A 14,660-nucleotide genomic window follows, 5' to 3' on the forward strand; every position below is an offset into this window, starting at 1 on the left:
TGGGCCTGTGTCACCCACCGTGGTGCCACAAACGTTCGTAAATGTGTTCTCACGTGCGAATTCTCGGAGTCCCGACCTCTTTCACATAGGACTCACATACGTTTGGCACACTTAAGGCCCTTCCCAGTGCTCCATCGTGGACAGGTGCTAATCATGCCACATAAGAAAAAAAGTGACATGGCACAACATTTAAGGAGGGGAGAGAGTAATTTGGTGACCCCAGAAAGAACCAATGCCAAGCGCGAGAACCTAGGCAAACCACTTAAATGAAACAATTTGGCCAATGCATGAAAGACTTTAGGTGCTAACTCATTAAATAAAGTGTGCTTCGCAACAACAAGTTAAGCACCTATGCATTGGGGACTTGAGTTGCTGTAACACCCTCAGTGTCATGCTACAGTAATCTCCTGTTAATGGTGCCAAGTCACCATGCTTACTGAGCTAATTATCACTTGATGAAAAATCAAAGTCAAATTCAAATTATGAGGGAAATTCAAAATGCTCAGACATGAAAACAAAAATGTTCATCATGTGCCAAATAATCCACAACTAATATTGGTGGTGAAGCAACATTTTGCAAAATGTCTAAGTGCCCTAAGCTAGATAACAGTGGCTAAAACAAATAGATTAAATGCCTTTTTAAATTATAAAAGTGGCAAACTATTTCAAAAGCCTCACAATCCTTTTTTTTTGGCAGTGCCAACTAGTGCAATGTAATTATGTGCCCAAGTCCCACATTTTTCAGAATCCTTTTTGGCAGCTCAAATATTGAAAAGCTTTTTTTTGTAAAAAGAAAAAAGCAAAAGAAAGGGAAAGAAAAAGGGGTGGGAGAGCCCTGGCCTCCCCTTGGGCCTCGGCCCACCTCGGCCAGCCGGCCCACCTAGCCCCTTCCACGGTCGCTCTCCCCTCGCACTATTCCACCGACCCGGCGCGCGCGCCAAGCGCGCCCCATCGCACCCGCTCGCCGGCGTCGAGGTGGATAAGCCTCCTCGACGCCTCGGTCCCCTCCTTCCCTGCCACTCCCACTTCCCCCTCGCCCGCTCTGCCTCTCCCTCCCCCACCAGATCCCCCCCTGCGCTCCCCAGATCCCCTTCTCTCCCCCTCACCGAGCACCATTGCCGCCGCCCAACGGAGCCCACCGCGGCGACCGCTGCTCCCAGCCCTCTTCAGCGCGTCCCGGAGCTTTACGGCCATCAGGATCATCGTCCACGCACACGAGTAGGATTCGGAAGCCCCTCCATCACCGAGCCGACCTTCTTCTTCCTCCTCGGGCGCTGTCGACCTCGCCGACGAATCTGACTCCGGCAAGCCTTCCCCGAGCCCGCTTGTGCACACCTGCAGGGCCCGGTGAGCAGCCGCTTCGACCCCCCCTCTCCCTTCTCCTCCCTGTGCACCGTAGCTACCTTCCACGAGTGCTTGAGCTCCATCCACTGTCATTAGACTTTGCCGCCGATGCTGCGGGCCGTTTTAATGGCCACCGCGGCCACCGTTCGACGTGGTGCGATGCCCGCGTTTGAATGCACCAGGTTCCGCATCGAAAGAGCCCCCACAGCCCACTTCTCCTTGAGCCACTGAACGCCACCGCCGCCTCCACTCGTCGCCGTGTAGTTCCGGTCACCCCTGAGTCCAACCGACCAAAACACGCAACGCGACATCGAGTCCGCGTTCAAACGCGACCAGCCGCAGTCGATTTGGTGCCCCATAGGCTTCTTCCCGACGCGCCCCCGAACGCCACCGCCGCCCCTGCTCGTCGCTGGTGCCACTCCGGCCAGCCCTCGAACCCACCGATGCGCCAGCTGGAAGCACGCCTCCCCCCTGCACCTGTAGGTGCTTGCGGCGATCCAAACGGTCCCCGGTGGCCATTTTCCAACCATGGCCGAGCTACGGCGCCGTCCTGGAGGTCGCTGCCGGCGCGCCGACGCTGGCTGCCGACATGGACGGCCTGGGGCCACCCCATGGGTCGCTGACACGTGGGCCCCGGGGGCCCGGCCGGCCTGTTGACCCGGTCCACCATGCTGACTAGACCGGCCCATGCAACTGACAGATGGGGCCCACAACCCCCTAATTAACGAAGTTAACTAAGCTAATTTACTTAACCTAATTAGACACTGACAGGTGGGCCCCATCTATTTAATTAACTTAGTTAGTTTAGATTAACCTCTGTTAGCCCTACTGTCTATGATAGGTGGGACCCCTTTGGTCAGTTTGACTAGTCAGCGGGACCCCTCCGTCTGCAACTGTAGTACTACGTTAGGTCGATCCTAGTTTTGCTTATCATCTTGTCATGCTTAGCGTTGCATCTGTTTGCTTATATTTACTGTTTCTTCCCCCTCTTCTCTCCGGTAGGCCCCGAGACCTATGCTGTCCCTGTGATCGACTACGTCGACGACAACCCCTCCTTGCAAGAGCAACCAGGCAAGCCCCCCCTTTTGATCATCCCGATATCGCCCATTCCATCTCTCATGCTTGCATTAGATTTTGCTACTGCTATTGTTTGCTCCTATTCTGATGCATAGCCTGCTTTTGTATTTGCTGTTGTACATTACCTGCTTATCCTAAAACTTCTTAGTATAGGTTGGTTATAGATCCATCAGTGACCCCCATCTTGTCCTTGTTGCCCCTGCTTCATCATTGAAGACACGATCAACGGGATCGAAGACCAGGCCCCGACACCGCACATCACTTTCCCCTTAGTTGCTCGACTCTCCTGGGTTACTATCAAGTGCCGAGGGTGAGACCTCTACAGCACTTCTGATGTTAACCCTGTAGTGTAGCTATTCGGTCGTGGTCATCGAGGGTGATTTTGCCTTAACCACTTCCGATATGACCCTGTCGTGCAACCCCTCAAGTGTGAACCTCGGGGGTGATTCCTCTTACGTTCACCTTGTGGATTACATCGAGTGGAATTCACCGGGGGTGATTCCTCGGGTTTTCCCCTTGATGTTTGGACACACGGTTACTATGTTTACTATGACTTTACACTGAACCGTGTTACTAAAGACGGGCCGACCCTGAGGGGTACCCGCGCGAGCATATTTGCGAGTGATGTGGAGATGGGTTGACCTGGAAGGTGCCCGCGAGATAATTACGAGGCGTGGCCGGGCATTCCTAGCCCTTGCCGCAAGTCCTCGAGACGGGGCGACGGGGTCACATCTTTCGTGAGTCTCTGCTTGTTACCGCGCGTTCGTAATCCACTACGATTTGGATATTTGATCCGAGGGGCCTCTGGCCTGATAGCACTAACCATCACGTGGGCATAGTATGGGCGTTCTGCGTCGTATACATCAGCCGAAGCTTAATAGACGTCAGCGACTGAGCGACGTGCGCCGGGTTGGACTGCGTAAGCGCCTGCCTTGTTGAAGGAGGTAGCTAGGTCTGCTCACCGGCCGCCCACGCAACATGCAGGAGTTCCCGGGGAGATGGCCCATGACCCCTGGGGGCATAGGTTTAGTCCGGCGTGCTGGCCTCTCTATTAAGCCTAGGTCGGGTTGCGGCGTATTGTTTGGCCGAGGCCGGGCATGACCCAGGAAAGTGTGTTCGGCCGGAGTTAATCAAGCGTGGTGGGTAAGTTGGTGCACCCCTGCAGGGAATAAAACATCTATTGATAGCCTGTCCTACGGTAACGGACACTCGGAGTTGTATCCCGATCGATACAACTAGAACTGGATACTTGTGATGACAATTGGATGATGATGAGAATTGGATTGTGATGATAAATGGATAGTATGGCTCTGGGATTGCTTTCTCGCAGGGAGTCGAGAAAGGATCTCTGGCCGAGGTTGATAACACTACTACTACTTTACTTTATGCTACTCTACTCCCTCCTGTTTGCTGGAAGATGGTGGTTTCCAGAAGATGCTAGTCTTCGATAGGACTAGGCCTTCTCTCTATTCTGGCATTTCTGCAGCCCAGGCCACCTATATAGCCTTCCTTTGATAATGTTGCATATGTAGTGTAGATCCTTGCTTGCGAGTACTTTGGATGAGTACTCATGGTTGCTTTGCTCCCTCTTTTCCCCCTTTTCCATCCTTCTCGGACGAGCAACCAGATGGTGGAGTCTAGGAGCCAGATGCCACCTTTGACGACTGCTACTACCCCGAGGGTGCCTACTACCACGTGACAGACACCGACGACCAGGAGTAGTTAGGAGGCTCCCAGGCAAGAGGCCTTGCCTTTTCGATCGTAGATGCTTTTGTGCTAGCCTTCTTAAGGCACTTGTCTAACTTATGTCTGTACTCAGATATTGTTGCTTCCGCTGACTCGTATGTATTCAAGCTGATGTATCCGAGCCCTCGAGGCCCCTGGCTTGTAATATAAAGCTTGTATTATTTTAATTTGTGTCTAAAGTTGTGTTGTGATATCTTCCCGTGAGTCCTTGATCTTGATCGTACACATTTGCGTGTATGATTAGTGTACGATTGAATCGAGGGTGTCACAAGTTGGTATCAGAGCCGACTGCCTGTAGGTAGCCCCCTTTCCAACTCCTTGGTCGAAGTCGAGTCTAGTCACTACAAAACATTTACTAACATGGCTGTGTGTCTTACGGGCCCACGTCGCCATTGGGTGGTCTTAGTATCTTTTATTCCTCGTCTATACTCTGGGACTCTGATCTCTCGTCTATTCGGGTTAAACTTTTTACTAACTCTAAAATTAGGTTCTCGTACCCACTTCCTTCTGGAGAGCCCCGACATTGTCGATGATCGCTTGCTTTGCCAGAAGATTCTGCGGATACTCCTCGATGTTTCTCAAGACCATATGCCAACTGCCTTGCAGTTCCTGACCACCGATAATCCCCCCTAAATAACATCCTTGCCGCTTGTACCTTCATCCCCAGTTGCTCCTGTTGTTAAGAGATACCCCTAGTACTCTCCGTTGTTTCGAGAATCTGCCTTCTACTTTGCAGCTTCTTTTGCACTGTGGATAATTCACTTAACCGGGGTTCGTTCATCCCCAGTTGTTTATTTGCTTTCCAAATGCCTGAAAATGCTATCTGATATTTCAAAATCCTCTGCAGCCTATTGCTCTTGATCCTCCTTGCCTGCTTGCATTAGGATTAATTCCATATGTCTAGCAATATTCTTTAAAAATTTTGTGATTGCCATTCTGGTCCTATGGATTCAGCGTGTGTGCCAATACTCGCAATCATCAATCAATCCTTGGAAAATTTTGTTTCCGGCTCAGACACCCTTCCAGATATGAGCTGGTTCTTGTCCAATCTAGATTTGATCAGGTACACCTCTAAGACTATTCAACTTACTCATCTTTTGATCAGAGCCTCTGCTTTTGATCCTTCGACTTGAAATCATAACTCCTTTGTACTCAAGCATCGAATTATTCAGATGTTTCTATAATCCAATGCCTTTGCATTCCTTCCTTCTTCTGATTGAGTACTGATACTCACATCAGATCCATTAAGGACCGTTGAATCCTTTGTTGGATTATTATCCGGCAGTTTCCTTCATATTCAAAATTTTATGCGCTCTTCCCCTGATACATATTGCCTTTGGTAAATTGTATTCTCTGCCTTCTCAACCATTCTCTGCCTTCAGACTTGTGTTATTTTACTCGTGGAGTTTGTGGTATATGTTCCCAAGATGCCCCTATGGGTCGAACCTATGCCTTCCTTAATCCATGTGAACCCAAGAGTTTTCACGAGTCATACTCTTCTGGTGTTTTGCCAGATAACATTTCAACCCTACAACTTCATCGAAAGCGAGAAGTGAATGAAATGATATGCATTGAAGAAGTGGGAGTCGACCTTGAACTTTGTGTTCATGCCCATGGAAACGATGTAGATCTTATCATGGAAGCTTCCTTTTAAAAATTAACTATCCCCTTGGTGTAAGTTCATCTTATATCTGAGAATTGGTCCTTTGCAACCATGGTTCCGACCATGATTGTTCTTCTTTGGTCCCATTTCTTGAGCAAGTTAAATCACTTGTCTTCTGTAGGTCAATACATTTGCCCAACCTCTGTTATGATCCACCTTCGAGTATTACCCCTGGTACCTTGAGGACATCATGCCATTGCACTACATCTTATGAACTTTTGATGAAGTACTACCTTACCCTGTCTTGTCACTTCATGGGTTCTGGGTTGTTTGTCAACCGAGAACAATGATAAGTGAATCGATTCCACACTCCGAATCAATAATTCTAAGTAATATTTGTTGCTTACGAGTTAAATAATCCTTCAAGTCATTCCTAGCCTGATCGGGTATATCATTATCGTGCTAATTTTAACTGTGCTACCCGGTCCTTATTCCCGGAACACAAATTTCAATGATGAGCTAAGCTTACGTTGATCTTCCTCATCATATCATTTCGCTGTGAACAACAAGCTTGCTTTCGAGTTTGTGTCGTACCCATGGTACCAATAACCTTTCGCTTCATCATTCCTTTGACGTGATGTCATCGCCGATCGATTACATCTTCATGAAATCTCTCGACAGGTATGTCGTGATCATCACCAACATTCTGAGCTGTTCCAGGATATCAATCGAATTCCTGATGAGTAATACCATCCTTGCCCCTTGATGAATTGTTCTTGAGCCCACCGGCCACAAAATCATTTTTCTTGCTGAAATTGTATGACTTATTTTATAAGTTGTTCCGATGGATCCCTTGTGTATCCGAAGTCTGGCCTTTCCCCAATGACCATGTCAACACTATCTCAAAGCATGTGTGTGGTACTCCGGTCATCAACAAGAACATTGGGAGCGCAATGCTAATTGTTCTTGATAAATTATCCAAACACCATTGTATGGGTAAACCTCATAAATTCCTTGCCCCTTTGTCTAAACGGCTTAATACTTGGAGCACTATCATGCTCTGCCTTTCCTTAGGAAAGTTATACTCTTAACACTTGGGTATAAACACATTTTCCTTGCCATTGGTCTATTTAATCTGATAATCACATTTTCCTTTCCATTGTTTTGTTTAACCTTTCTCGTGATCTAACTTGTCTGACCAGAGATAAATCCCTGCTTAAGTAAGCACCTCGGTGTACAACTCTGTCAGTAAGACCCTGTTACTATTGTTGATGACATTCCGGTAACCACCGTTGGACGAGAACTTTGCCTATTGGTCCGCCTCGTTCAATGAGCAGGAAAATAGTTCTATTCGTCCCTCGCCCTTGGTACCTACGTTGTTATCAACATAACTGACAGGTTATCCTCTGACCTGCCTTGCTATCATGACCGTGCAAAATGTTAGCTCCTTCCTGCTTTTAACCCACATGGTGGGTCCATAAACCACAGTTCCACAGGAGCAAAACCTGACTCTCATGTATACCCCCCTGTTTCAATTTTTTTATCACGCTTGGTTTCGTATGTAAATCATAGCCACCTTCCGTGAGATCACCAATTCTGGTATCAGACAAAATACATATTCCCATCGCTCTGAAACCCCTTTCACACTCTGTTTCAGGCAACGAACGATTGCCTAGCCGTTTGAAGCTTCTTATTGCACCTTCTTACCTTGCTCTCGATGACTTCCATGAATTTCAACTCGAGAGATGCCTCTTTGCAACGTTCATTGAGATAGTCCCCAAGTAACTATCTTGTGTTGAGCTCCGTCCTTTCCGAGTCTTTCCCCCTACTACACCCCTTAAATCTCGGGACGAGATTTCTTGTAGTGGAGGAGATTTGTAACACCCTCAGTGTCATGCTACAGTAATACCCTGTTAATGGTGCCAAGTCACCATGCTTACTGAGCTAATTATCACTTGATGAAAAATCAAAGTCAAATTCAAATTATGAGGGAAATTCAAAATGCTCAGACATGAAAACAAAAATGTTCATCATGTGCCAAATAATCCACAACTAATATTGGTGGTGAAGCAACATTTTGCAAAATGTCTAAGTGCCCTAAACTGGATAACAGTGGCTAAAAAAATAGATTAAATGCCTTTTTAAATTATAAAAGTGGCAAACTATTTCAAAAGCCTCACAATCCTTTTTTTTGGCAGTGCCAACTAGTGCAATGTAATTATGTGCCCAAGTCCCACATTTTTCCGAATCCTTTTTGGCAGCTCAAATATTGCAAAGCTTTTTTTTGTAAAAAGAAAAAAGCAAAAGAAAGGGAAAGAAAAAGGGGTGGGAGAGCCCTGGCCTCCCCTTGGGCCTCGGCCCACCTCGGCCAGCCGGCCCACCTAGCCCCTTCCACGGTCGCTCTCCCCTCGCACTATTCCACCGACCCGGCGCGCGCGCCAAGCGCGCCCCATCGCACCCGCTCGCCGGCGTCGAGGTGGATAAGCCTCCCCGACGCCTCGGTCCCCTCCTCCCCTGCCACTCCCACATCCCCTCGCCCGCTCTGCCTCTCCCTCTCCCCACCAGATCCCCCCCTGCGCTCCCCAGATCCCCTTCTCTCCCCCTCACCGAGCACCATTGCCGCCGCCCAACGGAGCCCACCGCAGCGACCGCTGCTCCCAGCCCTCTTCAGCGCGTCCCGGAGCTTCACGGCCATCAGGATCGTTGTCCACGCACACGAGTAGGATCCGAAAGCCCCTCCATCACCAAGCCGACCTTCTTCTTCCTCCTCGGGCGCTGTCGACCTCGCCGACAAATCTGACTCCGGCAAGCCTTCCCCGAGCCCGCTTGTGCACACCTGCAGGGCCCGGTGAGCAGCCGCTTTGACCCCCCTCTCCCTTCTCCTCCCTGTGCACCGTAGCTACCTTCCACGCGTGCTTGAGCTCCAGCCACCGTCGTTAGACTTCGCCGCCGATGATGTGGGCCATTTTAACGGCCACCGCGGCCACCGTTCGACGCGGTGCGATGCCCGCGTTTGAATGCACCAGGTTCCGCATCGAAAGAGCCCCCACAGCCCACTTCTCCTTGAGCCACCGAACGCCACCGCCGCCTCCACTCGTCGCCAGCATAGTTCCGGTCACCCCTGAGTCCAACCGACCAAACCACGCAACGCGACATCGAGTCCGCGTTCAAACGCGACCAGCCACAGTCGATTTGGTGCCCCATAGGATTCTTCCCGACGCGCCACCGAACGCCACCGCCGCCCCTACTCGTCGCCGGTGCCACTCCGGCCAGCCCTCGAACCCACCGATGCGCCAGCTGGAAGCACGCCTCCCCCCTGCACCTATAGGTGCTTGCGGCGATCCAAACGGTCCTCGGTGGCCATTTTCCGACCATGGCCGAGCTGCGGCGCCGTCCTGGAGGTCGCTGCCGGCGCGCCGACGCCGGCTGCCGACGTGGACGGCCTGGGGCCACCCCATGGGTCGCTAACACGTGGGCCCTGGGGGCCCGGCCGGCCTGTTGACCCGGTCCACCATGCTGACTGGACCGGCCCATGCAACTGACAGATGGGGCCCACAACCCCCTAATTAACGAAGTTAACTAAGCTAATTTACTTAACCTAATTAGACACTGACAGGTGGGCCCCATCTATTTAATTAACGTAGTTAGTTTAGATTAACCTCTGTTAGCCCTACTGTCTATGACAGATGGGACCCCTTTGGTCAGTTTGACTAGTCAGCGGGTCTGTTGACCTGCTGATGTCATGCTGACGCTCTGCTGACGTCATAATTCCATTTCTGTTATTTTAAATAGTTTCTGAAAATGCTTTTACGTTTGAAAAATCATAGAAAATAAACCGTAACTCGGATGAAAATGTTTTCTACATGAAAGTTGCTCAGAAAAATCCAACGAATCCGGATGCGTGGTCCGTTCATCTGTCACATGCCCCTAGCATGCTGAACATGGAACCCTCCCCTCTCTTTTCATCTGTCCGAAAAACACCAGACGTCGGGAATTCATCCTCTGATGTTTATCCCCTCCGTCTGCAATTGTAGTACTACGTTAGGTCGATCCTAGTTTTGCTTATCATCTTGTCATGCTTAGCGTTGCATTTGTTTGCTTATATTTACTGTTTCTTCCCCTTCTTCTCTCCGGTAGGCCCCGAGACCGATGCTACCCCTGTGATCGACTACGTCGACGACGACCCCTCCTTGCCAAAGCAACCAGGCAAGCCCCCCCTTTTGATCATCCCGATATCGCCCATTCCATCTCTCATGCTTGCATTAGATTTTGCTATTGCTATTGTTTGCTCCTATTCTGATGCATAGCCTGCTTTTGTATCTGCTGTTGTACATTACCTGCTTATCCTAAAACTGCTTAGTATAGGTTGGTTATAGATCCATCAGCGACCCCCATCTTGTCCTTGTTGCCCCTGCTTCATCATTGAAGACACGATCAACGGGATCGAAGACCAGGCCCCGACAACGCACATCACTTTCCCCTTAGTTGCTCGACTCTGCTTGGTTACTATCGAGTGCCGAGGGTGAGACCTCTACAGCACTTCTGATGTTAACCCTGTAGTGTAGCTATTCGGTCGTGGTCATCGAGGGTGATTCCGCCTTAACCACTTCCGATATGACCCTGTCGTGCAACCCCTCAAGTGTGAACCTCGGGGGTGATTCCTCTTACGTTCACCTTGTTGATTACATCGAGTGGAATTCACCGGGGGTGATTCCTCGGGTTTTCCCCTTGATGTTTGGACACACGGTTACTATGGTTACTATGACTTTACACTGAACCGTGTTACTAAAGACGGGCCAACCCTGAGGGGTACCCGCGCGAGCATATTTGTGAGTGATGTGGAGACGGGTTGACCTGGAAGGTGCCCGCGAGATAATTACGAGGCGTGGCCGGGCATTCCTAGCCCTTGCCGCAAGTCCTCGAGATGGGGTGACGGGGTCACATCTTTCGTGAGTCTCTGCTTGTTACCGCGCGTTCCTAATCCACTACGATTTGGATATTTGATCCGAGGGGCCTCTGGCCTGATAGCACTAACCATCACTTGGGCATAGTATGGGCGTTCTGCGTCGTATACATCAGCCGAAGCTTAATAGACGTCAGCGACTGAGCGGCGCGAGCCGGGTTGGACTGTGTAAGCGCCTACCTTGTTGAAGGAGGTAGCTAGGTCTGCTCACCGGCCGCCCATGCAACGTGCAGGAGTTCTCGGGGAGATGGCCCATGACCCCTGGGGGCATAGGTTTAGTCCGGCGTGCTGGCCTCTCTATTAAGCCTAGGTCGAGTTGCGGCGTATTGTTTGGCCGAGGCCGGGCATGACCCAGGAAAGTGTGTCCGGCCGGAGTTAATCAAGCGTGGTGGGTAAGTTGGTGCACCCCTGCAGGGAAGAAAACATCTATCGATAGCCTGTCCTACGGTAACGGACACTCGGAGTTGTATCCCGATCGATACAACTAGAACTGGATACTTGTGATGACAATTGGATGATGATGAGAATTGGATTGTGATGATAAATGGATAGTATGGCTCTGGGATTGCTTTCTCGCAGGGAGTCGAGAAAGGATCTCTGGCCGAGGTTGATAACACTACTACTACTTTACTTTATGCTACTCTACTCCCTCCTGTTTGCTGGAAGATGGTGGTTTCCAGAAGATGCTAGTCTTCGATAGGACTAGGCCTCCTCTCTATTCTGGCATTTCTGCAGCCCAGTCCACCTATATAGCCTTCCTTTGATAATGTTGCATATGTAGTGTAGATCCTTGCTTGCGAGTACTTTGGATGGGTACTCATGGTTGCTTTGCTCCCTCTTTTCCCCCTTTTCCATTCTTCTCGGACGACGCAACCAGATGGTGGAGTCCAGGAGCCAGATGCCACCTTTGACGACTGCTACAACCCCGAGGGTGCCTACTACCACGTGACGGACGCCGACGACCAGGAATAGTTAGGAGGCTCCCAGGCAGGAGGCCTTGCCTTTTCGATCGTAGATGCTTTTGTGCTAGCCTTCTTAAGGCACTTGTCTAACTTATGTCTGTACTCAGATATTGTTGCTTCCGCTGACTCGTTTGTATTCAAGCTGATGTATTCGAGCCCTCGAGGCCCCTGGCTTGTAATATAAAGCTTGTATTATTTTAATTTGTGTCTAAAGTTGTATTATGATATCTTCCCGTGAGTCCTTGATCTTGATCGTACACATTTGCGTGTATGATTAGTGTACGATTGAATCGAGGGCGTCACAGTTGCTAAAGTATTTAATTCACTTAGCACCTCATGTAAGCACCTTTGCATTGGGAGAGGTCTAAATACCCTCTCTCAGAGCACTTTTCTCCCATTTTCGTCGTTACCCCTTGCTCTGTATCCGCACTCTCCTAGCCCGACATTGTTATTGTATCACTCGGGCCTTTGTTCAGGGGCTATGTCGTATGCATTGTAGTCGGAAGCCCCCATTCTCGTATGCGCGAGTGTGTTGCTTCCCCCTCTTGCGCAATACGTAGAGAGACCCAGCCGGTTAGCCTCTACGAGTTGAGACCAGCCGGTTATTGCAAGGAGCCCCGCACGTGATACTAGAGTTGACTCAGTACTAGCCACTAGCCAGTTGCTTGAGGAGGCCTCTTGATGTGCACACTAGTCTAGCCCCAACCGATTTCCTATATCGATGTACAATCCCCGTTGATGCGCTTGCACATACACACCACACCTGTAGGAAAAAGTCTAGTAGCGGGTTTGAGAACATCTTTACCCACGCGGAGTCGAGACGATAGTAGTATGATGCCTGTGGTAAAGAGCACTAGTGGTGTCCACGTCCAACACTGTCACATCCCAGATTTTTCACAAATCTGGAAGGTTCACAAACTTTCACAGGGAATTAAAATTCTTCAAGAATTGGTTGACATTGATTGGTAGATAAACGAGAGTTGCTTGAAAGATTGATTGAGTGACTATGTTGGTTGCTTGGAAAGGGTGAACACCAAATGCAACCACGCGCCGACCCTGAGGGGTACCCGCGCGAGCATATTTGCGAGTGATGTGGAGACGGGTTGACCTGGAAGGTGCCCGCGAGATAATTACGAGGCGTGGCCGGGCATTCCTAGCCCTTGCCGCAAGTCCTCGAGACGGGGTGACGGGGTCACATCTTTCATGAGTCTCTGCTTGTTACCGCGTGTTCCTAATCCACTACGATTTGGATATTTGATCCGAGGGGCCTCTGGCCTGATAGCACTAACCATCACTTGGGCATAGTATGGGCGTTCTGCGTCGTATACATCAGCCGAAGCTTAATAGACGTCAGCGACTGAGCGGCGCGCGCCGGGTTGGACTGCGTAAGCGCCTGCCTTGTTGAAGGAGGTAGCTAGGTCTGCTCACCGGCCGCCCACGCAACGTGCAGGAGTTCCCGGGGAGATGGCCCATGACCCCTGGGGGCATAGGTTTAGTCCGGCGTGCTGGCCTCTCTATTAAGCATAGGTCGGGTTGCGGCGTATTGTTTGGCCGAGGCCGGGCATGACCCAGGAAAGTGTGTCCGGCCGGAGTTAATCAAGCGTGGTGGGTAAGTTGGTGCACCCCTGCAGGGAAGAAAACATCTATCGATAGCCTGTCCTACGGTAACGGACACTCGGAGTTGTATCCCGATCGATACAACTAGAACTGGATACTTGTGATGACAATTGGATGATGATGAGAATTGGATTGTGATGATAAATGGATAGTATGGCTCTGGGATTGCTTTCTCGCAGGGAGTCGAGAAAGGATCTCTGGCCGAGGTTGATAACACTACTACTACTTTACTTTATGCTACTCTACTCCCTCCTGTTTGCTGGAAGATGGTGGTTTCCAGAAGATGCTAGTCTTCGATAGGACTAGGCCTCCTCTCTATTCTGGCATTTCTGCAGCCCAGTCCACCTATATAGCCTTCCTTTGATAATGTTGCATATGTAGTGTAGATCCTTGCTTGCGAGTACTTTGGATGGGTACTCATGGTTGCTTTGCTCCCTCTTTTCCCCCTTTTCCATTCTTCTCGGACGACGCAACCAGATGGTGGAGTCCAGGAGCCAGATGCCACCTTTGACGACTGCTACAACCCCGAGGGTGCCTACTACCACGTGACGGACGCCGACGACCAGGAATAGTTAGGAGGCTCCCAGGCAGGAGGCCTTGCCTTTTCGATCGTAGATGCTTTTGTGCTAGCCTTCTTAAGGCACTTGTCTAACTTATGTCTGTACTCAGATATTGTTGCTTCCGCTGACTCGTTTGTATTCAAGCTAATGTATTTGAGCCCTCGAGGCCCCTGGCTTGTAATATAAAGCTTGTATTATTTTAATTTGTGTCTAAAGTTGTATTATGATATCTTCCCGTGAGTCCTTGATCTTGATCGTACACATTTGCGTGTATGATTAGTGTACGATTGAATCGAGGGCGTCACAGTTGCTAAAGTATTTAATTCACTTAGCACCTCATGTAAGCACCTTTGCATTGGGAGAGGTCTAAATACCCTCTCTCAGAGCACTTTTCTCCCATTTTCGTCGTTACCCCTTGCTCTGTATCCGCACTCTCCTAGCCCGACATTGTTATTGTATCACTCGGGCCTTTGTTCAGGGGCTATGTCGTATGCATTGTAGTCGGAAGCCCCCATTCTCGTATGCGCGAGTGTGCTGCTTCCCCCTCTTGCGCAATACGTAGAGAGACCCAGCCGGTTAGCCTCTGCGAGTTGAGACCAGCCGGTTATTGCAAGGAGCCCCGCACGTGATACTAGAGTTGACTCAGTACTAGCCACTAGCCAGTTGCTTGAGGAGGCCTCTTGATGTGCACACTAGTCTAGCCCCAACCGATTTCCTATATCGATGTACAATCCCCGTTGATGCGCTTGCACATACACACCACACCTGTAGGAAAAAGTCTAGTAGCG

Source organism: Triticum dicoccoides, chromosome 2B (genome assembly GCF_002162155.2).
Source record: "Triticum dicoccoides isolate Atlit2015 ecotype Zavitan chromosome 2B, WEW_v2.0, whole genome shotgun sequence".
Lineage (NCBI taxonomy): Eukaryota > Viridiplantae > Streptophyta > Magnoliopsida > Poales > Poaceae > Triticum > Triticum dicoccoides.